The following is a 25,453-nucleotide window of genomic DNA, read 5'->3' as shown; positions in this document are numbered from 1 at the left end:
ACATTCCCAAACACTCAAGTTTAACCCCAGATCAACAAATAAAGCTTAAAGGAGTCTTATAAGGTCATCTAACACCATTAAAATATAATGTTTACAACAATAACATCATTTTGGGGAATAAATCAAGTAAAAGCCCTAACATGCTTAAACACCTAAATCTTAACAAAGCATCATGATTATGAAAGCCATAACACCACAAATGATTAGAAATACACTACCTTAGTTAAAGAATCCCGAAATGAAGCTCTTTTTCTCAACAAGTTTTACTTCCTCCCACTCTTCTTGAACTAATATGTTTTCCACCCCTTTCTCTAGCTAATGAGAAAAGTTATGAGATTTTTAAACACAAAGGATGTTGTTGGAGGGATAAAGGGCGAATTATAAAGCTCAAATGACTCACCTTTAGCTATGACATTTGTAGAGGTAGAAGGAGAAGCAAATGAGGAGGAAATAAGGACTCACCTTTAGCTATGACACTTGAAGAGGAAGAAGGAGAAGGAAATGAGGAGGAAATGGAGAAAATGAAGAGAAGAAAATGAAGGGAGATAAAAAGACTCATCAACTTTTCAAAAAGGGTGAAATCACACACATGGTCCTCCTCATCTTTCTACTATACATAAATCTCCTTTTTATGGTTAATTGGGTCTAATTCTCATCCAAATAAGCCCTCACTCGGCCAAATGACTTTAATTAAAAACTCCACGAGGTCTACATACCTCTCGAGTAAACCCGAAACTGCTAGCTTAGAATTTGGGGTGTTATAAATTAGTTTAGGAGAGTCGCTCTCGTCTCTATAATATTTTATCTCTATTAATTGATTTATAGACTATAAAAAAAATTAGTCAAATCCAAAAAAAAATCGCCTAAACTCATTCTCCAAACCTAAAAGAACCGGAACATAACCCACCCAACGGAGCAACACCATCTCTACTACATAACATCCATGGTTAAATCACTCACTAGTGAGTAATCCCATGGTTTTTTAAGAAGTCAAATCGATGAATAAACAAAGAAATACAGATTCGGTCCTCATCTTATACCGTGAAATATACTCCTTGTCCTTTGTTTTGGACGGCATATTTCCCTCCAATTTATGTATAGTATTCGCATATTCAAGAGTATATCTCTCTGATTTCCTCAACCATCTCACAAAACCAGACAAATTAGAAGAGATCAGATGAAAGGAGAAAAAAGGAATTAAACCCTCTTCAAACAAGCTAAAACTGCTAACATTGGATAACACATCTCTATCTTCCAGGCTATGTTTTCACGTTTGAGTCAAAAACCCATCAAGATTTTACAAAAACCATATATATATATATATATATATATATATATACATACACACACCCCACAGGAAGAACTCAACGAAAATTGCAGATTTACAGCTTCTGATAAACAGACTCAGTAAGTAGTTTAGTTGGCTGATAATGGAAGGCAATAAAACTCCTCTTACACCGTCCCACGTTTTTATTGCATTCGATGCAACTAAGGATCATACTGAACGCGAGTTTCGGATAACCATCAATAATGTAAAAGTTAGAGGCGACATCCTTCATGCCGGTGATACGCTTGTTATGCTTGGAGTTTTGCATAGAGTCACTCACCCTAGTAACCACTTTTCTTTTTCTATTGGTGTATTTTATCTATTAATGATGGTTTGATATCTTAATTTTGGTGTTGGATGGACTCAATGTTGTGTTCTTTTATTAATCCGATGTTGTGTTTGTGTTGTTATACAGTGGGTTACCAAAGTAAACCAAGTCCAGAATCTCTTGGAACAAGCATTACAAGCCTTCGTGCCATGGAGGAAGAAATCTCAAAAAAGGTTGATGCATATGTTAATTTGCTCCAACTAAGTGCTGAAGATTGTGAAGAACAAGGGGTACTAGTTAGTTCTTTTTATTATCTTTGCATACATACAATATATATATATATTCTTGTCCATTTCGCTGACAATCCGTGTTGTATTTTTGTATTTTTCATGTTTAGGTGAACATTGAAGTTAAAGTTACAGCTGGGATTCCCATAAAGAATGTTGTGGTAAAAGAAGTGATCACCTCAAAGGCAGCATGGGTGTTACTTGATAGGTAAATGCTTTATCATGTATATGGATCATATATATATATATCGTATCGAATTTACGAATGACGAGTTTTCGGTGTACTAAAAAAGACAGCTTGATAGGCACCTCAGACGGGATCTGAAGTTATATCTTAAACAGATACCTTGCAAAGTTGCATTAGTTCAAGACAGCTTGAACATCGAAGTTGTGAGGAATCATAATATAAGTGAAACTGATGTCCTAGAACACAAGCAGTTTTATTCCTTGTCCAAGCCTGTACATCTTTCAAACTCTCAATTCAGTGAAAATGTCGATCAATCGGAAGCATCTTTAAGACGATACTCCATGTCTATGAGTTACTTGGATAATTCCAAAACTGTTCTCTCGACGCCTTTATCTACATTGAAACCAGAGGAGCATAACTTTTCATCAGATTTTGGATCTTCTTCTAAGCTGGAAAAATCAGGTAACTAAGTAAGCTTTGCAGTTTTATATTAGTAGATGCTACGAATACGAGATACGAGTACATACGTGACATGATAACGAAGTTTCTTCGGCATTGACAAGAATGGAACATCTTCTTCCTTTCAGATTCATTTACCAAAGGAGAAAATAAGCTGTCTAATGCTTCAAATATTATCCAAAAGCAGCATAGATATGCCTTCCGCAAGAAGTTCTCAGGATCACCTCTTCTTTGTGTTGCTTGTGGGCTAAGGACTGAACTGTATGTCCAAGATTCAAAGACATTCACTTACTCTGAGATTCAACAAGCCACCGACGACTTCTCGATGAAGAACTTGTTAGGAGAAGGTGGATATGGTCATGTATATAAGGGTAAGCTCAAAGATGGACAGTTCATTGCGGCAAAGGTACGGAAACAAGAGAGCAGCCAAGGGTTTGCCGAGTTCAACTCTGAGGTATCTGTCTTAAGCTTCGCACGTCATAAGAACATTGTGATGCTGCTGGGATATTGTTGCAAGGAGAACCTCAACATTCTCGTTTACGAGTACATATGCAACAAGTCTCTTTACTGGCATTTATTTGGTAACTATAACATTTCTTTGAAGACTCAACTACTGATTTTACGTGTCATCTCGTCTTTCTAAAAGGACTTTTTGCTTACAGAGAATACAGAAAATGTTCTTGACTGGCATCAAAGACGAGCTATTGCAATTGGGACAGCAAAGGGTTTGCGTTTTCTACACGAAGAATGTCGTGGAGGTCCTATCATTCATAGGGATATGCGTCCAGGAAACATACTGCTCACACATGACTTAGTCCCTATGGTAAGTTTGATCTGTCGATTAGGCGAGTCGAAGAATGATTTTCTACGAAACAGAATGCTAATTGAAATGATTGTTTTTCGATACACAGCTAGGTGACTTTGGTCTTGCCAGATGGAAGATAGATGATGATATTCTACAGACAAAAGTTCTTGGAACATTAGGGTAGGATACCTCAATTAGCTCTCAATTCATTTTCACTGTATATATTATACACAATACACACCATTGATGTGCCAATTGTGGACCTTCTGGTTCATGTAGATACCTTGCTCCAGAGTATGCAGAGAATGGATTTGTTTCAGTGAGGACAGATGTGTATGCATTTGGGATAGTTCTCCTACAACTAATAACAGGTCGCAAAGTAATCAATTCCGAAAGCGATGGACAAAATTTGTCTCTGAGACAATGGGTAAGTGGTTCTCAATGAGTGTTCATCGAGTCTTTCTTTTTCTTGCTGTAAAAGGCAATGTGGATCAGTTTTTAACTTGTTTTCATTGCTGTCATGGTGTTTTGATCATCTAGGCAGTACCACTGATCGAAAAGCTTGCACTACACGAGCTCATTGATCCTCGTATCGGTGAATCATATGACACATATCAACTATACCTCATGGCTAAAGCAGCTAACTTATGCGTGCAAGAGAACCCTGAAATGAGGCCATCAATGCCGGAGGTAATGACCCCTGATGCCATATCATAAATCTTCATGAACGGAACCATAAACATCTTCATTCTGTTTCTGCAAATTCTCTGTTTGAACAATAACATTGAATCTTGCACAGGTATTGCGCCTTCTTGAAGGAGAAACCGATCATTTCCACAACTTGAAGGCTAAGTTTGTGCCTCATTACACAAAACGATGAAGAATCGGTTACTTCATTTACATTTAGAATTTCATCTCAGATATCATCCTTTTCCAACATCACGGAAAAGGAAAAAAAACAACAATGTATCATATACTGTTTTTGCAGTCACAACCTTAGTGACACATTTAAAACACTGTTAGAACTTCATTAAAACCTTAACTTGCATGTTGGATCATCACTGAAACACCAAAGTTTCAAAGTGTGAAGTCATTTCATGCATAAATATAGCTAAAATCCATGGCATGGCCATGCTATAATGATACTGTGTCGAAAGTTTCGAACAAGAAGATACAGTAAGATAAGGCTTGAAGGGCTCATATCAGAAGACTTCATGTACGTTTGTTTCTGTAAGATATGACCAAAGAACAGTGCTTCCCACAATGTGGGACTTCAGGCGAAATCATTAGCATTTTTTACAATTGCAAAGAAATCAAGGCGTGAGAGCCATCAAAAGTGTCTGCTTGGCATTTTTCATTGACCCTCTGCAATTATATATAGTATGCAATTGCAAAAATGGTCACCAGTTAATGATTCAGATGTCAAATTTCAAGTGACTAGTTTGTGAATTCCACTAATTGTTTTAGGGATTTAAATTACGATTGCAATCGCGTTTTCGGTTGTCTCACGTTTATCGTGATTGCAGAGATAACAAATGTTATTGTAGTGATTGCGAGTATCACGATCATACAATAACGGTATTAGATAACGGCACTATCACTATGTAGCGGGCATTACTGCGGTTGAGGACCGCTGTTTAAATCCCCGATTTATACTGTTTACTGGGATAGAATCGAGCACAAACATCTCAAGAATACAATACCTATTGGTGAGAGCTCGTACAATTTTCTAACAAATCATATTTTATAAATTTATTTTCAATAAATTAGAAAATATCTCATCATGTAATATGCGAGTTGATTATATTTCCTTTTTCTTAATTGAAAATAATAAAAATGATGACCTTTTAGAAATCAGTTATCATTTATAAATCTTTTGTTTATTAGTTAATCTTTATCGTTAAAGGTAAAATATATAAATGGTCTCTCGACTCTAGGTATTATTTTGTTGAGTCCATTGACTATTAAAAGTTATAAAATGATCCTCCTCCGACTATAAGATGATGTTTTGTTGAGTCTCTGAAATATTAAAGATACAAAATAGTCACCCGACTATTCATATGTTCCAAAATTGTCATTTTTTCGTTTAAAAAATGATGTTTGTCTGAACTTGATATTAACTTGTTGACTGATATATGATAAAATCATATTTTAATAATGTCTACTGACACTGTTGTTGCTTTCAAGCATTGACTCGATAACATAATGCAAATATATATTTGATCAAAAAAATACAATTAAAACGATTTTGGAATAATATTTTATCATATCTCAGTCAATAGCTTAATGTATATATAAAACGATAGTCATTTTTTTAATGAAAAATGATGAGTTTCGAACATAAAAATAATCGGGTAATCATTTTGTAACTTTTAATAGTCTGAAGGCACAACAAAATAATGTTCTATAATCGAGAGATCATTTTTATAACTTTTACTAATCAGGGACTCACAAATTAACATCCTATAATCGATTATCATTTGTATACTTTACTCTATCATTAATTAATTAATTAACTATTGATATAAAGACGTGACCTCTTGAAGTGTTGGAAGTGATTGATATAATAAATTTCATAGCTAAACACGTCATCCGCTATTAACTAATCACTATTAACATTAATTAACACTTGACCAAATTTCATATCAACATGCACTATTTTATATATACATATGCGAATTGAAGTGTCTAGGTTTTATGTAACCAAATACTTTTTTTCTTCCTTTGCTTTATATGAAATAGCTTTGAAATGGGGCAAGGCCCTTGGTGGACCATAAAGTTCAAAACAAAGTTTCCCAACAACGGTGGAAAATCGCCCCTCATCATTATTATATATGCACTTGATTCGAGACAGAATATTATTCGTATTCACCTAAATTATTGATAATTGTTGGAGGAAAGGGTTAATCTCACAAATTTGATTCGAATCCGATTATTCCAATCGATTTATCCGACTTGGTATTCGATATAGACCAGAAATGATGATTCGAATTTAAACTAAAATTGGAATTGCAAGTAATTCATACCGAAATCGAGTTTCACCTAGGGATGAACATGGGTCGAGTTTCCGGTCAATCTGAATAGACTCGAAAAATATATATCCTTCACCAGGCCCGACCCGACCCTCAAATATACATCTTCCAAACGATCCAAACCCGTCTTATTTTTTTAGATAAAATCTGAAAATGACCAAACCTGACATGAAATAATATATTTATTAAAATATATTTTTTATTCAATAAAAATAGTGATTAATTTAAAAAAAAATAATATATAGAGACATTATTACAATTATCTCTAAATATATAAGGTAAAATTATATTTTTCTTGAACGGGTATTTTTCACCTTAAACTCAGACTCGACCCGACCCAAACATAATCTCTTTAAAAATCTAAATCGACCCGAACTCCATCACCTTATCTAAACCACCTTTAGCAAATTCCATCACCTTATCTAAACCACCTTTAGTGATTACCTTCAATTATCGAATAATTCATCAATCAAAGGTATAATGTAGTAGTTGTGTTCAAATTTTCGAACTAATTCGGTTAACCGACCGAACCGAATTAGTTCGGTTAATTCGGCCGGCCACCGAATTAGTTCGGTCGGTTAACGATTAAGAAAATTTTTAGAATTCGACTCGAAATCGGTTAATTAACCGAATTAACCCTTAAATATTTATTAATATTTTTTTCATCCCATAATATGTTGTCCCCCACTTTCTTTAATTGCTCCTCGGTTATCAATTTTTTTTACCTTGATTTGTGTAAGGTATGGGGCTATGGGCACGATATGGGTGGAGGCGTGGAGCATGACTCTGCATGAGCAATACACTACCCTCCACTCTCTCCTTTTCCAATTCTCTATTCAGTGTTTCCTTCAAACTGGTACTACTTAATATATTCTTTTATATAATATATACAAGCGGGCAAATATTTATTGTATAATTCATCAAGTGTTTATATAAAATTACATATCTTTATGAGTGGATGAAGTACTTGTTTATATATATATATACTTCATTACTATTTAAAATTGTAAATGTAGGTTAAAAAATAATAAAACCCATCATACCATGTTTAATAATACAAATTAATGGAATATGTATATTTTTTAATCATTTAATTTTGGTAATGAAACAATTATGTCCCAGTGCTTTTGTTTGCTTCTATATATCTATCTAAAGTTAATATATACAATTCTGTCCCGTTATTTTTGTTTGCTTCTATATCTATCTTCATTTTGAAACTCTTTATTTTTACTCTCTCTTGGGAGAAATAGCCTTTTTGTTCATACTTTGCTTGAATTACAGAGTCAAATCTTGGGAACTTTTATGTGTTTTGGTTTGAGTTTTTTTTATCAATTGCAAAACCCAAGTTTATGCCATCTCCGATCACAATTTTCTTGCCTTCTTCATCCACTTCATGTTCAAGAGGCCTGTGCAGTAAGTCCTACATAAAGTAGCTAGCTATCTTCCTGATTGTAGCATCAGAAAAATCAAGCATTTCACCTAGCAATAGTAGTTATCTTCATGCACCATTTATTTTGTAGAATTTCAAATTTGTTGGTTTGTTTGAACTAAATTGATAGATACAAATATCTTATTTTAATATAATGTTTGAATCAAATTAATTAGATATTATAAACTATTTTTTTAATTAACAAATATTAAATTCAAAAATTCTAAAAAAAATCGGTTAATTCAAAAATTAACCAAATTAACCGAAATTTATTCGGTTCGGTTAATACTTTCATAAAAAATTCGGTTCGATTAACGGTTAAAGAAAAAAAAATTCGGTTAATTCGGTTTAGGGTATTTCGGTTTGGTTCGATTCGGTTTTAACTGAATGAACACCCCTATAATGTAGGTTTGGATTAAAAGAGAGTATTAAAAATTGAGTTTGTTACTTTGTTTTGTGTTGATATACATTGTTTAAATTCGACTTGTGTAGGAATTATGCATAAATTGCTAAAACGTGACTCTAAATCTAGCAATGATTAGTATGTATAATGTTAAGGTGTGTTATTGGATTATTTGAATGAATTTTTAATGTTTTGATATGTCTGAAAATAGTAGTATGTATTTGCTATGTGAAAATTGGTATATATGTGAAAATATACTAATTGTCATATTTTACAAGTGAAACTGAGTTAAACGTTACATCTGATATGAAATTCAGCTTTGTGTTTTTTCTTATAATGAAAATAACAAGTTTTGAATTTTTGATAATGTGATTAAATGAGTCATTGGTTATTAGTTTAGTTCTAAGTATAATTGATATGCCTTAAGGTTTATAACGTTTTTGGTACATGTTATTATATGCTTGGCGAGGAGAAAGGATGTTGATATTTAGACATTTATATCTCAATGGGTGTTGGACCGATCCTTAGGCTCGGGAAACAATTCACGATATTTTTAAATAAAATTTGGTTTTTGAAAAATAAATCTCGGAGTTGTCATTGACCTTTTAGTTTATGTATGGTCGAACAACTATAAAATCATTTTTTTAATTATTTTTTTTAAAAATCTCCGTTTAAAAGACCATTTTAGAAGTCTATGTTAACATAGATTTATTTTTGAAAAGGATGTTCGAGAGTCAGTTACGTGTGAAGAAGGATTAGATCGTTGAATCTCCAACCAATTATATTGGAATATTGGACCATTAATAATTTTCTTATTCCTTGGTTATTAGCTTAGGGGTATTATTGTTAGTGAAGTTTATCGTTATTATTATTGTTATCGGTATTTGGTGAGGAGGTTAGATTCGAGTATCTATAGATTATTTATAGACCATCATGCTAAAATAATAAAAAATTATCTAAGTGATTATGGAGCATGTAAAACCTAGTATATATGTGTTTGTTATATGCTATGAATATGAATACGCCATCCTTAGTTTTGCCATCTATTAATACTTTGATTAATTTTACTAATATATATGTTTCACATGTATCTCGTTCAACTTTCCGAAGCTCATTCTGTTTGTTTACTGTATTAGTAAGAGTTCAATTTTATTAGATTAATTTTGAATTACATTATAAAGACATCTTTCTATGTAAATTTATTTTATTCTGGGACACCTAAGGTGGCATGTCATTAATGTTATTTTGAATGTATGATTATGTATATATATGTTTTGGCATATTATTATAATGTTTGGTATGTTTATATGCAATGATACACACAAGTGGACTTTAGGGTGGGTACGTGTCAATCTTGAAATCTAAATTTCTTTATGTTAGTTGTTCATGTTGTTCATTTTATTGATGATGTTCACCCTAAAATTATATTTGTACCTACCTCATAAGAAAATTTTCTATTATTAATATATATGTGCCCACCTTAAAATATATTTATGGATACATCACTGTTTATATGTTATTAATGGTGCAAGCATTTGTAATTTAGTTAAGTATGTTATGCATGTGTTATATCTTAGTATGATTAGTAAGCATATGATAAGTAAAATGTATGTAAAATACCTAACTTCATAAAACTTTATAAACATAAAATTAACATAATATAAATATATAAAAAATATCAATAAATTTATTTTTCAATCTAAAAAGTTAAAGCATATTCAAGTATGATTATATTCTATCAAAATACTGAAATATACAAATTTTTGTACTTGCAATTTTTTTATAAAAGTAAAAAAAATCAAATATCTACATGTGTTATAAATGATTAATTTAATCCTTATGAAATATTAGTGGGTGTTGCATCATGGTATATAATATAGAAATAGTTGAGAGATGGAGTGAATCTTGATTGAAATCTGAATGAAAAGGATATATCAAAGGAGGAGAGCGACAGCTGATGATACTAACAAAGGTAGTTCAGATGGTTGCTGCTGCTGATGGTGGTGGGGCCTCGAGGGGGAAAAGTTGAAACAAGCCAAATATGTGGTGGTGGTGGAGGAGTCATCGTATTACTAGGAAATCTAAAATTTTATATTAAAAGACGTGAATTTATAAAATTTTAGGGTAATTAAAATATATTTTTAATTAAAAATATAAAAAATATTTAAAATATATAGAAATTTAAAACTTTTAAGAGCCTACCTCCACCTACTCCCTTTAGGTTTATCCCTGCGCGTGCCCAAAACCAATGTTCCTACAAATACCGCTGTGGTTGTATCCTCATCTACTTTTTCGCAACTTGCTTTCCTTCCCTCTAATATTTTACCCACTTGCTCTTTCATTTTTTAATTTGGGGAAAATGAGATTTGAATTGGCAATTTTATTGGAATAATACTAATTCTTTTATTTTTCTCAATTAAAATAGAAATTAAAGGATTTTATTTCTTTAAATGATATTTATTTTGGTCACATAAAATGAAAGCGTTGTCACGTAAAGTGAATATTCGAGATATCACTATAAGTTATCATGGAAGTTACAAAAATGATTATCAACGTCAACTGGTGATTCATATGGGTATGTCTTTTAATATTTTCAATATCAATTATCATTGTATCTATTGATTCTCTATAATTAATGAATCTTCTATTTCTAGAGTATGAACTGATCCTACATCGATATGAGGAGATGTCTAAATTAAAGAATTGAGAAAAAAAAATATGATATATCTATAGAGAGAAGTGGGTTCAAGCATTTGATGGAGGCCATTGATATGGTCATATGACCACAAACTTAGCTGAGGAGATTAATTTTGCTTTCAAGAGAACACATCATTTGGCTACAACTACTATCGTCAAAGCAACCTATTACCGATTATTTAAACTACTTTCCACCCTTGGATGAGAAGCAATTTCTTTGATGGCTGGTAAGCATGTTATCAATCTGAAACTTAAGGATATCATAGATTCATATGCTGTGAAATCAAATGTGATGTTCATTCAGAATTTTTCACGCACAAATAAAAACTTTTGAGTTACTAAATTGCTCTGTCCTTTGGAAGGTATAGTGCAAAACTCATATCGGGTTAATCTAATTCGAACGTTGGTGCGATTGTGGAGCCTTTCAAGTACTTAAATATTCATGCCTGCACGTCATTATTGCATGTTCATTTGTCCATCTTGATTACATGACATACGTGGGTAACATATACAAGCTTGAGACCATATTCAAGGTATATGAATATGATTTTCTTTTGAATGCTAATGAACGAGAATGGAATGTGGTTGACAATGAGCCTACAATTCTAACAAATCATTCACTACATTGCAAGTTAAAGGGTCATGCGAAATTAATTAAGATTAATTTGATATGAATATTAAAGAAAACATTGGATAACTAAAACGATGTGATCATTATATAAACCCAAGACACATCAGAAGGACATATCATATTATATTAGAATCTCTCTATCAATAATCATAATATTTTTGCTTCGTTATTTGTAATTTTTCTTTAATTTGGTATCAACTTTTATGAAATCAAATTATTCTTTTCATATATTTTAATACAATATCTTTACATACAAAATGATTAAACACAAACATAAATCCTACAACTTTTAACCCTTATAACCCTAAAACATAAAATAACAAACCGCATAAAGCTTAATTATATTCAACATAACATACTTTTTGGAAACCCATAACCACTTTTATAATATTATAATACATTTTTATTTACATTTGTTTAATTTTATTTTACGTTTGTTTTTATTTTTTTTAATTTTATCTATTTTAATTTTTACTTTTATGTTACATATTATATTATAAGATTTGTCGACACCGTTTTTCGCCTGTGTTGGGAGAGACCAGTGCCGACTTGGGGGTTTTTCTTTGAAAAGGTTTTGAAATGTGAGGAGTCGCAACCAATCATTTTAAGGTGCAATTGGGACACTATAAAAATCGGGTGATTTTAATAAAACATTTTATTTTTATAAAAAAAAACTAAGTTTTAGGGTTTGTGAAAATACAGAAATCAAGTTCGGGAGTCAGTTACACGTGGAGAAGGATTAGCACCCTCATAGCGCCCAAAAATTGGTACATAGTTTATTACCCTATATTTAGAATCAAAAATTTTGAGTTCGAACTTTATCTAATTTAAAAATCATTACGGATGCAAAGTTGAAAAAGGTATTTGCTTATTAAAGCTAGTAGTATTCGCCCCTAGCATGAATTCGGGAGATCAACTATTGCGCCTAATAACCGGACATTACATCGAATTTAGAAATCATGATGCAATCTTGAAAAGGATGTCGACCTATTTCGAGAATCACCAGTAGTCACCCCCTGACCATACTTGCGGGAGATATACCATTGACTCCCTAATAGATAAACATTGTCTTGTGTTTGGAAATAATATGCAATCAAACAATTTATTATAAATCCTAATTAACCAATGGTAGATTAAGGTTTTTTTTCTATCTTAAAGTGTCAAATTATGAAATTTAAAGAACCTAGAGGCATAAACCTAAAAAAGTAAGTTCTAATATTAATCCTATTTGATTTTAATCAATTATTGAATCAAATAATAGAGATGATCCCTTGAGCATTTAGGCGAGGGCCAACTTGAATATTTTCCTAAATTAAAAGAATTATATTGAAATCTAGCTAAAAGTAGAGGCTCTGTTTAACCTATTTAATTATATTAATTTAAAAATCTAATTGAATTTTTAAGGACTAAAGGGTAAAAGAACTAAAATCCAGAGTTCTAAAAAAACTAAAAGTTCAAGGGCCTAAATCAATAATTCCTCAAATTTAAAGATTAATCAACAAATCAAAATTCTAATAATTATCTAAATTAACCTATTAGAAAATAAGGGATTAAATTAAAATAGTTTTCAAAATTAGTCGATGATTAACAAATTAAGGGTTCGAACAATCGACTCGAGAAATCGGCATCTTATGCGAAAACTCGAATCGAATTGCTCCCTAATTACAACTAAGGTGACATCCTAACTACTAGATCCAATTTGGTTTACCAATCTAATCTAAGGACAAATTCTAAAAAACTAATTAAATAAAAACTAGAAATATTAGTTCGAACAATAAACCCAATTAAATAAATTATAATAAAAAATGCAAGGAAAAACATTAAAAATAAAAATATACAAGGATTAAATTACATTAATATTAAATTTCAAGTACTTAAAAGATAAATTAAGCATGTAAGGAAGGCTAAATTTAAACAAATTGAAAATTAAGTGACCAAATCAAAACAAAATAAAAAAACAGATTACTGACTAAAATAAAAAAACACGCCGAAATTGAAGGGACTAAAAACTAAGTATCCAATTTTTTAACGTAAAATGCACTATTAAATAAAATGAGAAAATTATGAAATTAGTCCAGCCAAATTAAAATAAAATTAAACAGACACTACATATGACCTACATGCAAAAACATGTTGATCTTAGAGGGACTAAATAACAAATATTCTAATAAACATTCAACATGCACGAAAAAGGGATAAATAACCATTTCAGTCCTTATAGATGACCAGAATACAAAAACGCGCTAAACCTAAAGGGAATAAACAACAAATAGTCCAATAAAGAATAACGTGCATGGAAAAAGGATAAATACAAGATTTGGTCCCTGCAGGTGACCAAAATACAAAAACATACTAAACCTAAGGGGACCTACACGTGATTTTACCCTAAACTTCCCTTATAAAACCCATTTTTCCTCTTTTTTTCATTTTAACCAAAAACTGGAAAAAAATCAAAAACTCTCTCTTGGCCAGTCCACTGTCGGCCGCCACACATCATCGCTCCACCCACCGTTCCGACTGCCACACATGGTAGTCAAAAGCCCCAAACCTAACCTAAAAAACCTAACCTTCCATATCTACTACCCTAGACCCTATTCGAGGCTAAAACCACCAAAAATACCCCTAAACACGAAGAAAAATGCTTTGACTCCTCGGCCTCCTGCGCTCCAACCGCCGTTCAAACTCTCCTCATCTTTCTCCTTTTTTTTACTATAAATTCTTAGTTTTGTTTTTAATATTTATTTTAGAAACTGAAAAAAATAGAAGAGTAAAATACCTTGAAAGATCTTTTGTATTACTTCTGGAAAAAATGGCTAAACAATATCATTTTTACGTTGTGATGATTCGATTTCTATACTCATATTACAACTTTTTAAAAGTTAAAATAAATCATGATATTTGCCTTGGAACTTGGTGCAACGTGGAGAGTTGGAGTGGAGTGTTGGAGCAGCAACCTCCTTTGCTTGGGGCAAAGAACGCATGTCATGGAGGCAGCAGCTGGGGCAGTTATGTTAGGGTTAGGTTCAGGCTAGGTTTTAATTTGGGCCTGGGTTTGGTTTGAGCCTGGTTTGTAAATGGGATTTTTTTGTAATATTTTAGTAATAATAATAATAAATAAAAATATAAGAATAATAATAGTAAATAATAAAGACGAAAAATTGGTGATTACAAGATTATTATTCTATATAATATTCAATTATTTATATTTAAATTTATCTCATAATTTTTTTAAAATAAATTAACTTCACTTTCGGATTATATTAAAATTTTAAGAATTAAACTGAAAATAAAAAAAAAATTACATTTATTAAAAGCGATACTACAACGATAAATATCCTAAAACCCAAAACCCTCACTTAACACCCTAAACAATGAAACTATTTTTTAAAATAATAATAATTATTTGATTTAATAATAAGTTTTAATTTTTACTTAGTTGTATAGTTTTTTAAACTTACCATATCATAATTTTATATTACATAACAATAAACATTTTATATATAAAAAAATAGGGTCCATTTGGGATTAAGTGACATGGTTAAGGACTAAACTGAGAATAAGTAAAATCTTATGCATTTAAAACATAATTTTACCAAATATATTCTAATGTTAGATATTTTCTTAAAAAAAATCCTAAAAATAATGCAAAGCTGAAATATGATATTAGAAGTAATTTGAGTGAAAAATAAATAATTGCAAGTGCCTTAATCCATTTCGACAACATATGTCAAAGACGCTTCCACATAGGAAAATGCACTTATGTGATAGTGTGTTTATCAAACATGTCCAAAATGAATTTTATTTTAAGAAATAAAGTCTTCTACATATTATTCTAAGAGAGAGCCGATAAAATTACCTAGGAATTGTTTAGAGATTGAATTTAAAATTTGTATAAATCGAAGATTATAGATAAATACAAATTTATAATCACCTCAGATTTTTAAAGAAAATTCTAATCACACTTTTTAATTTATTCTTTTATTATTATTATTATTATTATTATTATTATTATTAAGATGATATCAAGTGCGTCATTATTTACTTTTTAGATTTTTAAATATACTTAAAAGGACACTATACATTAGAGGTGTTTATTGGTTGAGTTTGATTGTATTTAGATTGGGTTTAACATGTGTCCTACTAAGATTGGATAATTATTTAAATAAAAATATAATATTTTTCACAATTTTAATTGTTTTTATGATTTTTATATCATATTTATCAATTAAACTTATACTCTCATTCTAAATCCGGAAAATTTAAGAAAACTCTAAGAATATTATCATAAGTGAAGACAACATAGTTTGAAGTTGGAATAAGAATTAGTTTTGCATTTAAGTTTTATAAGTGTTTAATATTTTACATAAAAAGTATTTTTCGAGATACTAATTTATTCGAGTTCAAAATTGAGAGAACCTAAAAAGCGTTTAAACTAATAATAACTTCATTATTTTGGACTAAAATGTTAATTTTTTAAACATAAAGGGACTGAAATGTCTATTTTTGTTCCTCTTAAAATTTGTTATTTTAAGATTCTTTTAATTTTAAAATGAAGATATGTCTTAATCTTAATATTTTAGTTTGATTCCTCTTTAAAATTTTTCAATTTTAAAATTAGTGAAATTAAACTATAATTCTTTTACATTTTATGATATATTCAATTTAAAATATTATATATTTTTTAAATTTAAACAATTTACTCCTTCGTAATTGAATCCTAACTCCATCACTGCTAGAAACTTTTAATAAACTTTAACACTATAATAATTTATTAATTTATTTTTATAAAAATATAATTTTTTATATAAAATATTTTTTATTTTAGATTATAAAATACTTGATTATTTTTTACGTGTTACGTAATAATATCAATCATGTAGTAGCAACAATAGCATTATTATCATCACTCGTAGTGATTGTTTTTAGTTTGTACATTGGTGAAAATATTTTTTAATTTATGATTTTTTTATTTAACATTTTAATGTCTTGGATATTTTATTTTCCAAAATTGAAAGTTAAGTTTTTATAAATAATAAACAATATTTATAATTCAAACTCAATAGTTATTAAATTCATAATGAAATGAGTAGTGAAAGAAGCAATAGCGCAACACAATGGAGATTAGTAGAGATCTGGATCTTCTAAAAATTTGAAAATTATATTTTAAATCTTCAAACTTTTTAAAATATTTAATTTGTCCACTATAAATTTTTTTATAAATCCATATTAGTTTTTAAATTTTTTTAATATTCTTAATTAAATCACTCCCATAGTTTTTAAAATTTCTCATTAAACCTCTCAAAATTTCAAAATTTTATTTAGGCCCCCAATTATTTTTAAATGTAATTTGAACCCTTGAATTTTTTTAAAATTTTAATGTACACCTCTAAATTTTTTAAATTTTTAAATTGACCCCCTCAAACTCTATCATCAAGTTCCGAGTCTAGAAAGAAGAATGATTCATCATCATCATTTGCCTCTAATGATTGATTATACTTTAAAAAAATGAAAATTATACTTTAAACTTTTAAGTTTTCAAAATATTTAATTTGTCCCCTCATAAATTTTTTAGAAATTCATATTAGTATTTAATTTTTTTAATATTCTTAAATAAATCTCTCCCATAATTTAAAAAAAATTCTCATTAAGCCTTTCAAAATTTCAAAACTTTAGTTAGGCCCCAATTTTTTTGGAAAAATGTGAATTGAACCCTTCAAAATTTTTGAAAATCTTAATGTAAACCTCTAAATTTTTTAAAGTTTTTAGTTGATGTAGACACTGAATTTTGTCCAAAATATTTTCATTCATTTTTATTTCCCTCTTACTGTTATTTTGTTTCATTGTCGTTGTTATAGTTAAGCAAGTTATAGTTAATTTCACCATATTATTAATCAAAATTATTATTAGATTGGGGTTTTGTTGCAATGAATTTAGTATGGTGTGTATTATAATTATTAACAATTAAGGGTTACAATTATTATATGTGCATACATATATATTTATTTTAAGTTTCAGTTTGGCTGAATGTTAAATGCATAATTAATACATTAATAAAATACTCTTTTATTATTTTACAGATCAAATATACAAGTTGAAGCAGCCTGTTTGGTTTGGGCCAAAAAGGAAACAGGTCCACATGCATAACCCATCAGAACAATAGGCCCAAAAATAAACCCGGTTGTTAGCCTAAACCCGGCTAGGGTTTTCACCTTTGGCATCTGGCGCCGCTCACCATCACCAGTTGGATCTGTGGGAGATCCAACGGCCCACTTACGTCAACAACTAAGGTTATGGTAAACTCTTCAGCGGCACTCGTCCTTAGCCGTACGATCTGGACCTATCCAATGGTCCTGATCTATGATGTAAATTAGGGTTTCCCCTAACATTATGTGTCGTCGGAGCTCAACATGCAAGCCTATCCAAAGCCATACCTCGTGCTTGTCCTCTTCCACTGTCAAGGCAGAGGACAAGCCTCCCTCCCTCTGTCATAATAGGGAGATGGCTCCCTCACCGTACGAGTACCTGCAACAAGTGCGTGTCGTGCACGTAATTTTTTTTTTTTGAAAATAGGATCAGCTGCATAAATCAAGGGAGAAACCAAAAAATGGAGGAGGAAAAAAAAGGAAAAGGAAAAGAAAAAGAAAACAAAAATAGACAACTTATGTTTTTCTTTAATCTGAGACCGTCCTGCTTTATGGGAGGCGAGGAAACACACCACCGAAGGGGATAAGGAATAAGAGAGTGAGAAAAAAATGAGTGAGGAGGCTTTTGAGGTATTTTTCACTCCCCGTGGCCACCGATTTACGATGGTCAAGGATTTTCGACATTCTTCCTTGGCAAAAGACATGAAAGAAAATGGGAGAGGGTTAAGAGCTTTTGCTCTCTCTCTCTCTCCCCCTTAAGAAGAAGAAAAAGAGACAAATGAGAGATGAGGGATGATTTTCTATGTTGTTTCGGGCATATATGTGATGCATGAAATGACACCGCTGGGAAAAGGGGTCGTGGAGCATTTTAGCGCTAAGCTTACCAATCCTTTCAAGTTTGTAACTTCACAATTTGATCACTAAATGTAATTTTTGCATGCTTCGTTCTAAGTTTTGAATTTCGTTATGTTTATGTTTTGGTCACTATATGCTTGCTATTTATTTTAGGATAAACACGTATTGCAATTGTTGATTCATGGTTTAATGCATTTTAGTCCATGTTTTCTTTTTATATGTGCAATGGTTTAATCTCTTATTTTAGCTTACAATTTGTGTTTTAGTTCATTTTAATCCTTTTATGCTCCATGTGTATAAATGTATGTTTCATTCATGATTTAGGTCCTTTATTTTTAGTAGTCATTTTAGTCACTGCTTTTGCCTTTGAATATGAGACTTATGGATTTATTGTGTAGTTAATCTTTTTTATGTTGTATTTATTCTGATTTGGTCATTTGTCATTTAGTTCTATTTTAATACTTATTTTTCAAAATAATTTAATTAAAACATAAGATTGTTTTATTTCTTTTAGTTTTTACAATTTATGTAATATCAAATTTTATTTTCATTCACGTACGTTATGTTATCATGTTGCATGTTTATATATATATATATATATATATATATATATATATATATATATATATATGCATTTAACATCCTCTAAAATGTATATATGTATATCACCAATTTTTGTTCTTTATTATTGCTTAAATTTCAATTATCTTATATTAATTCACAAAATATCCGCTAGTCAATACTTTTATTTTTTATCCGAATAGTTTCAAGAATACTCTATCGTAGAATGGGCATGAAAAACACAACTTAATAGAAATAGTGCAATTCAAGATGACGTTCGAAGGATAGGTGAACTTAAACTAAATTGAGTCTATTTTATAATAATAAATTAATTCAGTCTTTTTCCATTGATGTAACACATGTTTCTTTAAATAGTAAAGTTATTTTATATAATAACTAGTATTCATTTTTTATTCGATTAATGATCTTAGATTGAGGAGGGGATATTATTTTATAGACGAGAAATAGAAGGGATAGTCTTCCCTTTAGAGGATGTGTGAATCCTAAGATTTCTTTTCAAATTAAAAGAATTTTACCTGATAATTAATTTGAAGCAAATAAATTCAACTTCATTTTCTATTCGAATTCACAATTTTATTTTTACGATAATGTATAAGAGAATAGGTACAAATTTTGGGCGTTGTGGTGATAAGTTTTTCTTCCCCTCATGTAATCGACTCTCAAACCTTGTAAATTGAGTTTTTGGTAAGCGCTGACCAACCTTTATCTTTCAAATGATTTTTTTAGATTGTTTTAAAAGGCGTTTTTAGGTATTCGACCTATCTAACCTAATGGTCGTTGGTGACTCCAAAGCAAACTAAATAATTTCAAATAATAAGTTGTAAATGAACTTTCTTTAAAAACATAAAAAACTCTTAATAAAAAAGGACATTATGACAGCTTGATGACTCTACTAGGACACCTTTTAGAGAGTCGAGTCGTCAATCGATTATACATTGTCGTAGTGGTAGAAATTATGAGGTTGAGTCTATAGTTAGCTTATGATCTATTTATTGAAGTTTTTCTAATTTCTTTATTTTTTAAATTGTAATACTAATGTTTTAATTTATGTTTTCAATTGTGCCAAAGTCTCTATCGAGAGTTTTTTTTGTCACAAGTTTGTATGTTTCTCCTCACACACATCACGTGCATTCACATGGCATGGGCTCTATACCCGAGCTTAGTCCCAAGTAAGTAGAGGTGAACGCTTTACTCTCATAAGGATTTATTCTTCATATGAGTTTTAGCAAATAACCCTTGGGGTACACATACCTTATATCTTAGTAGGGATTTATTCCTCATATGGGTATAAGGAAGTGGATCCCCTCGAATTAAACTCAATCCGTTTATGCCTATAATGGGTTATGATTGAGGGCTTGGAAGTCCAAGAGGATACCAATATCAAGGATAATTTGAGGACCTTTTCTCTATAGAGCCAAAACCATGCATATAGTGAACCATAGATTGATCACCCTAGGTAGAGCCATACTGATCAGTAGGTACCGAAATAAGTGTACACAAGGGAGAAGTGTTTATGAACCTTCACCCTTCGCTTTAAATTTATAGAATGAATTTATTTCTGAATAATAGCATGCGAATTAAATATTATGCAGTTAGTATCAATTTCTTGAAAATAAATCGTGCCAGGTAGAAAGCATGTCTGGGTAGGACTGTTATTTAATAAAAAGTATGTGGGTAGATATCATGATTGGGTATGTGTTATATTTATCTTACATGTACTAACTCATTTATTTTCATCTTTGTGTCATTTTCACATTTTTTGCATTGCATTTCATCGTTATGACATAATGCGAAAGTGTTGATCTGCAATGGGATATTTAAGTGAAAATTTTCATGAGAGATAAAAGTTTTCAATAAAGTAGTCGCGTACACAGCCATGCATCGAGGGCTAAAAGAAGTTCAAAGAGTACAAGAAGAAAACTTATTTTAAGATCATGCAACATTCGAGACTTGAAAGATGATCCCTTGATCCGAGAAGGTAAAAGTAATGGTAGAGATTTCGCTCACAACTATTCCACCATTAATCATCAAGGCATGTCGCATGATTATAGAACTAAAGGGGTATTAATTGAGATAGGTTATAGAGCACTTGAGGGGCATAATTTTCAAGGATAAAACTTCGAGACGAAGCACCAACCCATTTCAGACCCAACATCTAAGTGACAGCATGTCTCTAAAATGGACTATCTTGTAATATGAAGACTTTTTTATCTCTGACGAACTGTGATATTCATCATTAGGACCAATACTTTTTGTATATGCATTTGCATATTTGCATATTTACATTTTGCATTGCATTTATTTAAGAATTTTCACATGTATCATTCATAAAAACATGAAATTAATTCATGGAGGATTAGATGATAATGGTCATAATCATGTGACACCACATTAAGAATATAAATGAGATTCAAACATTTAAAGGAATAATTGTAAGAGAATTTATAAAGAACGCAACAAGACTGAGGAAACTAAATTAGAGCAATCGCAAAAGGCCACCATGGATTGCATCTTGCAAAAGCAAGCCAACATGGTTGACCAGATTATAGCAAAGTTTACTGGGCTCAATCAGGAAAAAGGCAAAGAGCATGTTTTTTCATTTGTGGAAACCTCTGAACGTGTGATGGTACATGCTCCACAGCTAACCATTTCACCTAAAAAGCTTCCTAACAATAAAAAATATGAGAATAAGATACTCGAGAGCTTAAAAGATGGGTGCAAAGACTACATCAAAGGAATAAGAAGACAAAGCTCCCGAGATGAAATAGATGTAAGTGAGTTAGCCTTGGTTCCCAACTTGGTTCTTCCACCTAAATTCAAAATGTTTGATTTTAAAAAATACGATGGAACTAGTTGTTCTTCTGTCCATCTCACGATGTTTATTCGAAAAATGACTGGATACACTAACAAATCCATTATTTTCAAGATAGTTTGATCAAACCCGCTTCTAAGTAGTACAACCAGCTAAGTCTAACTAGATTCTCTCGTGGAAGGATATGACCAATGAATTTTCATATCAATACAAGCATATGACATATATGGTCCCTCATCTAACAACATTGCAAAGCATGGAAATGAAACATAATGAGAGTTTTCAACAGTATGCACAATGATTCTGAGACGTCGCATCCCAGATGCATCTTTGAATTGCTAAAAGAGAGTTTATCATTATGTTCATCGACACGCTAAAACCTCCCTATATCAACCATATTCTAAGGGTTGCAACAAATAATTTCTCTAACGTCGTCATGTGTGGAGAGATGATTGAAAGGGCGATCAAGAATGGTAAACTGAGGAATGCAAGCAGCATTGACACCGAGGAAGAAGCTGAAAGCAGTATGGTGATAGCCTATTCAACTGGTCGTAGGGTTGAGCCTTATAGGATGATCCGAGAAAATATTCAATTTAATCAAATTCTGATGACTTATGAGAAATTAATTCCAATACTGATTGAGAAGAACTTGGTGACTCCGTCCAATCCAAGCCAAAAAAAGCCACCATATCTTGAAGGCTACGATGTTAATGTCGTATGCAGCTATCACATAGTAAGTTTAGGACATTGTACTAAGAATTGTGGTGCATTGAAGTGCAAGGTCTAAAATATGATGGATTCAGGGGCATGGATGTTCGATAAATGATGGGGTATTCTGATGCTAATCAATAAGAAATCTTTGCATCTACCATGAAGCTTTCTTGCACTTGCATTAATAACACTATTTGTTTGAACTCATTTTTGTTTTGCCTTTAATATTTGCTTAAATATTTTGTAAATTTTTTTATGATTGAATTTGTGCTACCTTTTAAGGTTGTGACCAATTGAATAAGTTTTAATCTTGTAGTTCTTTGAATATCGAATGAATTATAAATTCTTTTAGTTCTTCAAGAATTGTTGATTTTTTATTAGACCTTTCTTATACCACCCAAAACCAAAAATAAAACCTCCCAATTCTTTACCTAAAATAATTCATGGTCACTACCGAAAGGACCAAATTTTGACATTACCTCTCTTTGAAACTTTGAAATACTACCTTTATCTTTTTTGAGACAGAAAAAGTCATACCCTTACCTTTTGTTGAGACAATAAAGTAATACCCTCGTCTTCTTAGACATAAAACTGACATTTTTCTACCAATAAAACTTGAAGGCATTAAGTTCAAGATGTCCATTTGTTCGTAACCCTTCCTACCAGAAGAAACGAGGCGGGGAACCTAGATCAAGTTTTGAAGATGAGTCTGAATAAATTGGGACATGCTTGAGGCAAGAATAAGAAGAAAAAAGATTGTTTGAAATAATTATAATGCGTTAATTACATTGTTTTGATGTGAATAAAAGTTAATCCTGAAAATCTATCCCCCAGGGATACCTCTTCTACAAGGACTTCCGTGTATAAAATGATGAACGACCTTATTTAATTATCCCTTTGCAAAAGGAGAAAATATATATCCTTTTTTGCCCCCATTTAAGCCTGAATTATTTCTCTTCTGATTTAACCCTAATTAAGGATCACTCTCCACAGTGAGAGACAAAGGTAAAGGAAATATGCTAGCAGGAGTAAAAACAATCGATTCATGTCGTTGTGAAATAAAGTGAGAAATAATAAGGTACCTTGAGGTGGATCAAATACAGTGCGTTCGAAGACCAAAACCAATCGAGAACAACGAAGGAAGTTCCAAATACAAGAAAAAAAGGACAATAAGGCATTCAAATCAATTGAAGTCTTAAACTCATCAAATAAAGAAGACAATAAGCACATACAAAGAGTCCCTCAAGTCAAATGGCACATCGAGCTTCAAACCATAAGATTGATCAAGTATAACTCGTTCAAATATCTCGAATCAATTTACTAGAAGATCAAATAAAAAATGAACTCTAGGGCGAAAAACAATAAATGGGTAATCTATAGGGATAAAAAAAAGAAATAATAAAAGACACATTGCAAGTATATTCAAATCAAGCAAGACAAGATTGAAGACACCAGAATGAATTAATCATTGGCTTGATCACCCCTAAACACTTGTTTAGGCCTATTTACCATTTTCTTTCATAATCGTGAACCATGACCTACATTACGTGCCCAAAAAGTCCCTTCTAATCATACATGAATTCCTAAGCATGAGAGATTATCTTTTGATTTCATTCCGCCTCTCAGGATTAATATTTTATTTGCAAAAGGTTTTCTAAAATCTTTAATGCATGATAAAGAAAAATAACAAAGGAGGCTGAAGACGTAAAATCTTGAATAACATCTTGAAACCAAAGAAGGATTCGAGTTGAAAACTAGAAAGGGTGACTCGAATATGAAGATTGTGTAGTTGTTGTATATGAGATGATCTTGTAAATCTCTTAATAAGGTAGCATATAACTCGAATGCGCTCACGAGAGTCGAGACCCAAAGAGCACTTATAGAAGATGAGCACAGAAGCTAATCCATTAGATCAGTGAACATCATAAAAGTGAAAATGCTAAAATTGAACAAAAAAGGCCAACCCGAGAACCTTATCTTTTCAAAACTTAACCCTACCTTAAAGTTAGTATTAATCTTGACACTTGTCAAATAGCTATAATTTTTGAATAATTAAAAGTGTAAATAATTCTTTGATATTAAATGAAATCTTGTTTTATAATTTGTCTCAATTGTCCAAAGTAAGGGGCATCATTTTTCAAAACTTCTTCATCAAACCTTTTGAAAAATAGAAAGGGAGAAAAACATTTTCAAACAAGATAGTATCTTCGGGGAGCAAATCTTAGAAATTGACAAGTTTCTCTCAGACATTGAAGCTCTTGATATGAATCGAAGCAAGAAATGATAAATTTTGGGGCATTATGGAAGACATATATGATATAAAGATGACAAGAGTATAAGATCATTCAGCCATATACTAATGTCAGTTCATTCAGCCAAGAGTACAAGATCAGTGAATTGAGCAAACATTTATTTTCAATTAAGCAGAAATGCATTAAGGTTGAAAATGATGAAGCAGAGATAGTGTAACTTATTATAAATAATTGTTTGGTCTATCATCACAACATACAATTGCATTATTCTGGTGATTTAATATGCATTAATGATGATAGAAGCCACAAGAAATAATGAATGTATCACGTGCTAGTAATTATGGTAATGAACCAATGACTCGATCATATGAGGTTTCTAAATTCCAATTTTACTCAAGTGGAAGGTTGTGTTCTGCATGTGCCAAGGTTAAAAGAGAAAAGTTTTTTTGCCATAGAATGGGCAACAAAATTTTAACAGCAATAAACTAGTGGAGCCAATTAAACAATGAGTTGTCGTTAGCCTCAACACGATGTGATAAAAATAGCCTCATTCGGGATTCAATTCAGATAGAC

At 31.1% G+C, this 25,453-nt stretch overlaps 1 pseudogene; it reads left to right on the top strand.

Annotated features, from left to right (window-relative positions):
* Positions 1–1,430: 1,430 nt before the first annotated feature.
* LOC120206502 lies at positions 1,431–4,292 on the top strand (annotated as a pseudogene).
* Positions 4,293–25,453: the final 21,161 nt, after the last annotated feature.

Source organism: Hibiscus syriacus, unplaced genomic scaffold (assembly GCF_006381635.1).
Source record: "Hibiscus syriacus cultivar Baekdansim isolate YM2019G1 unplaced genomic scaffold, ASM638163v2 tig00000477_pilon, whole genome shotgun sequence".
Classification (NCBI taxonomy): Eukaryota; Viridiplantae; Streptophyta; class Magnoliopsida; order Malvales; family Malvaceae; genus Hibiscus; species Hibiscus syriacus.
Note: the sequence above shows the minus strand (reverse complement) of the source record. Positions and strands in the feature narration are given on the sequence as shown.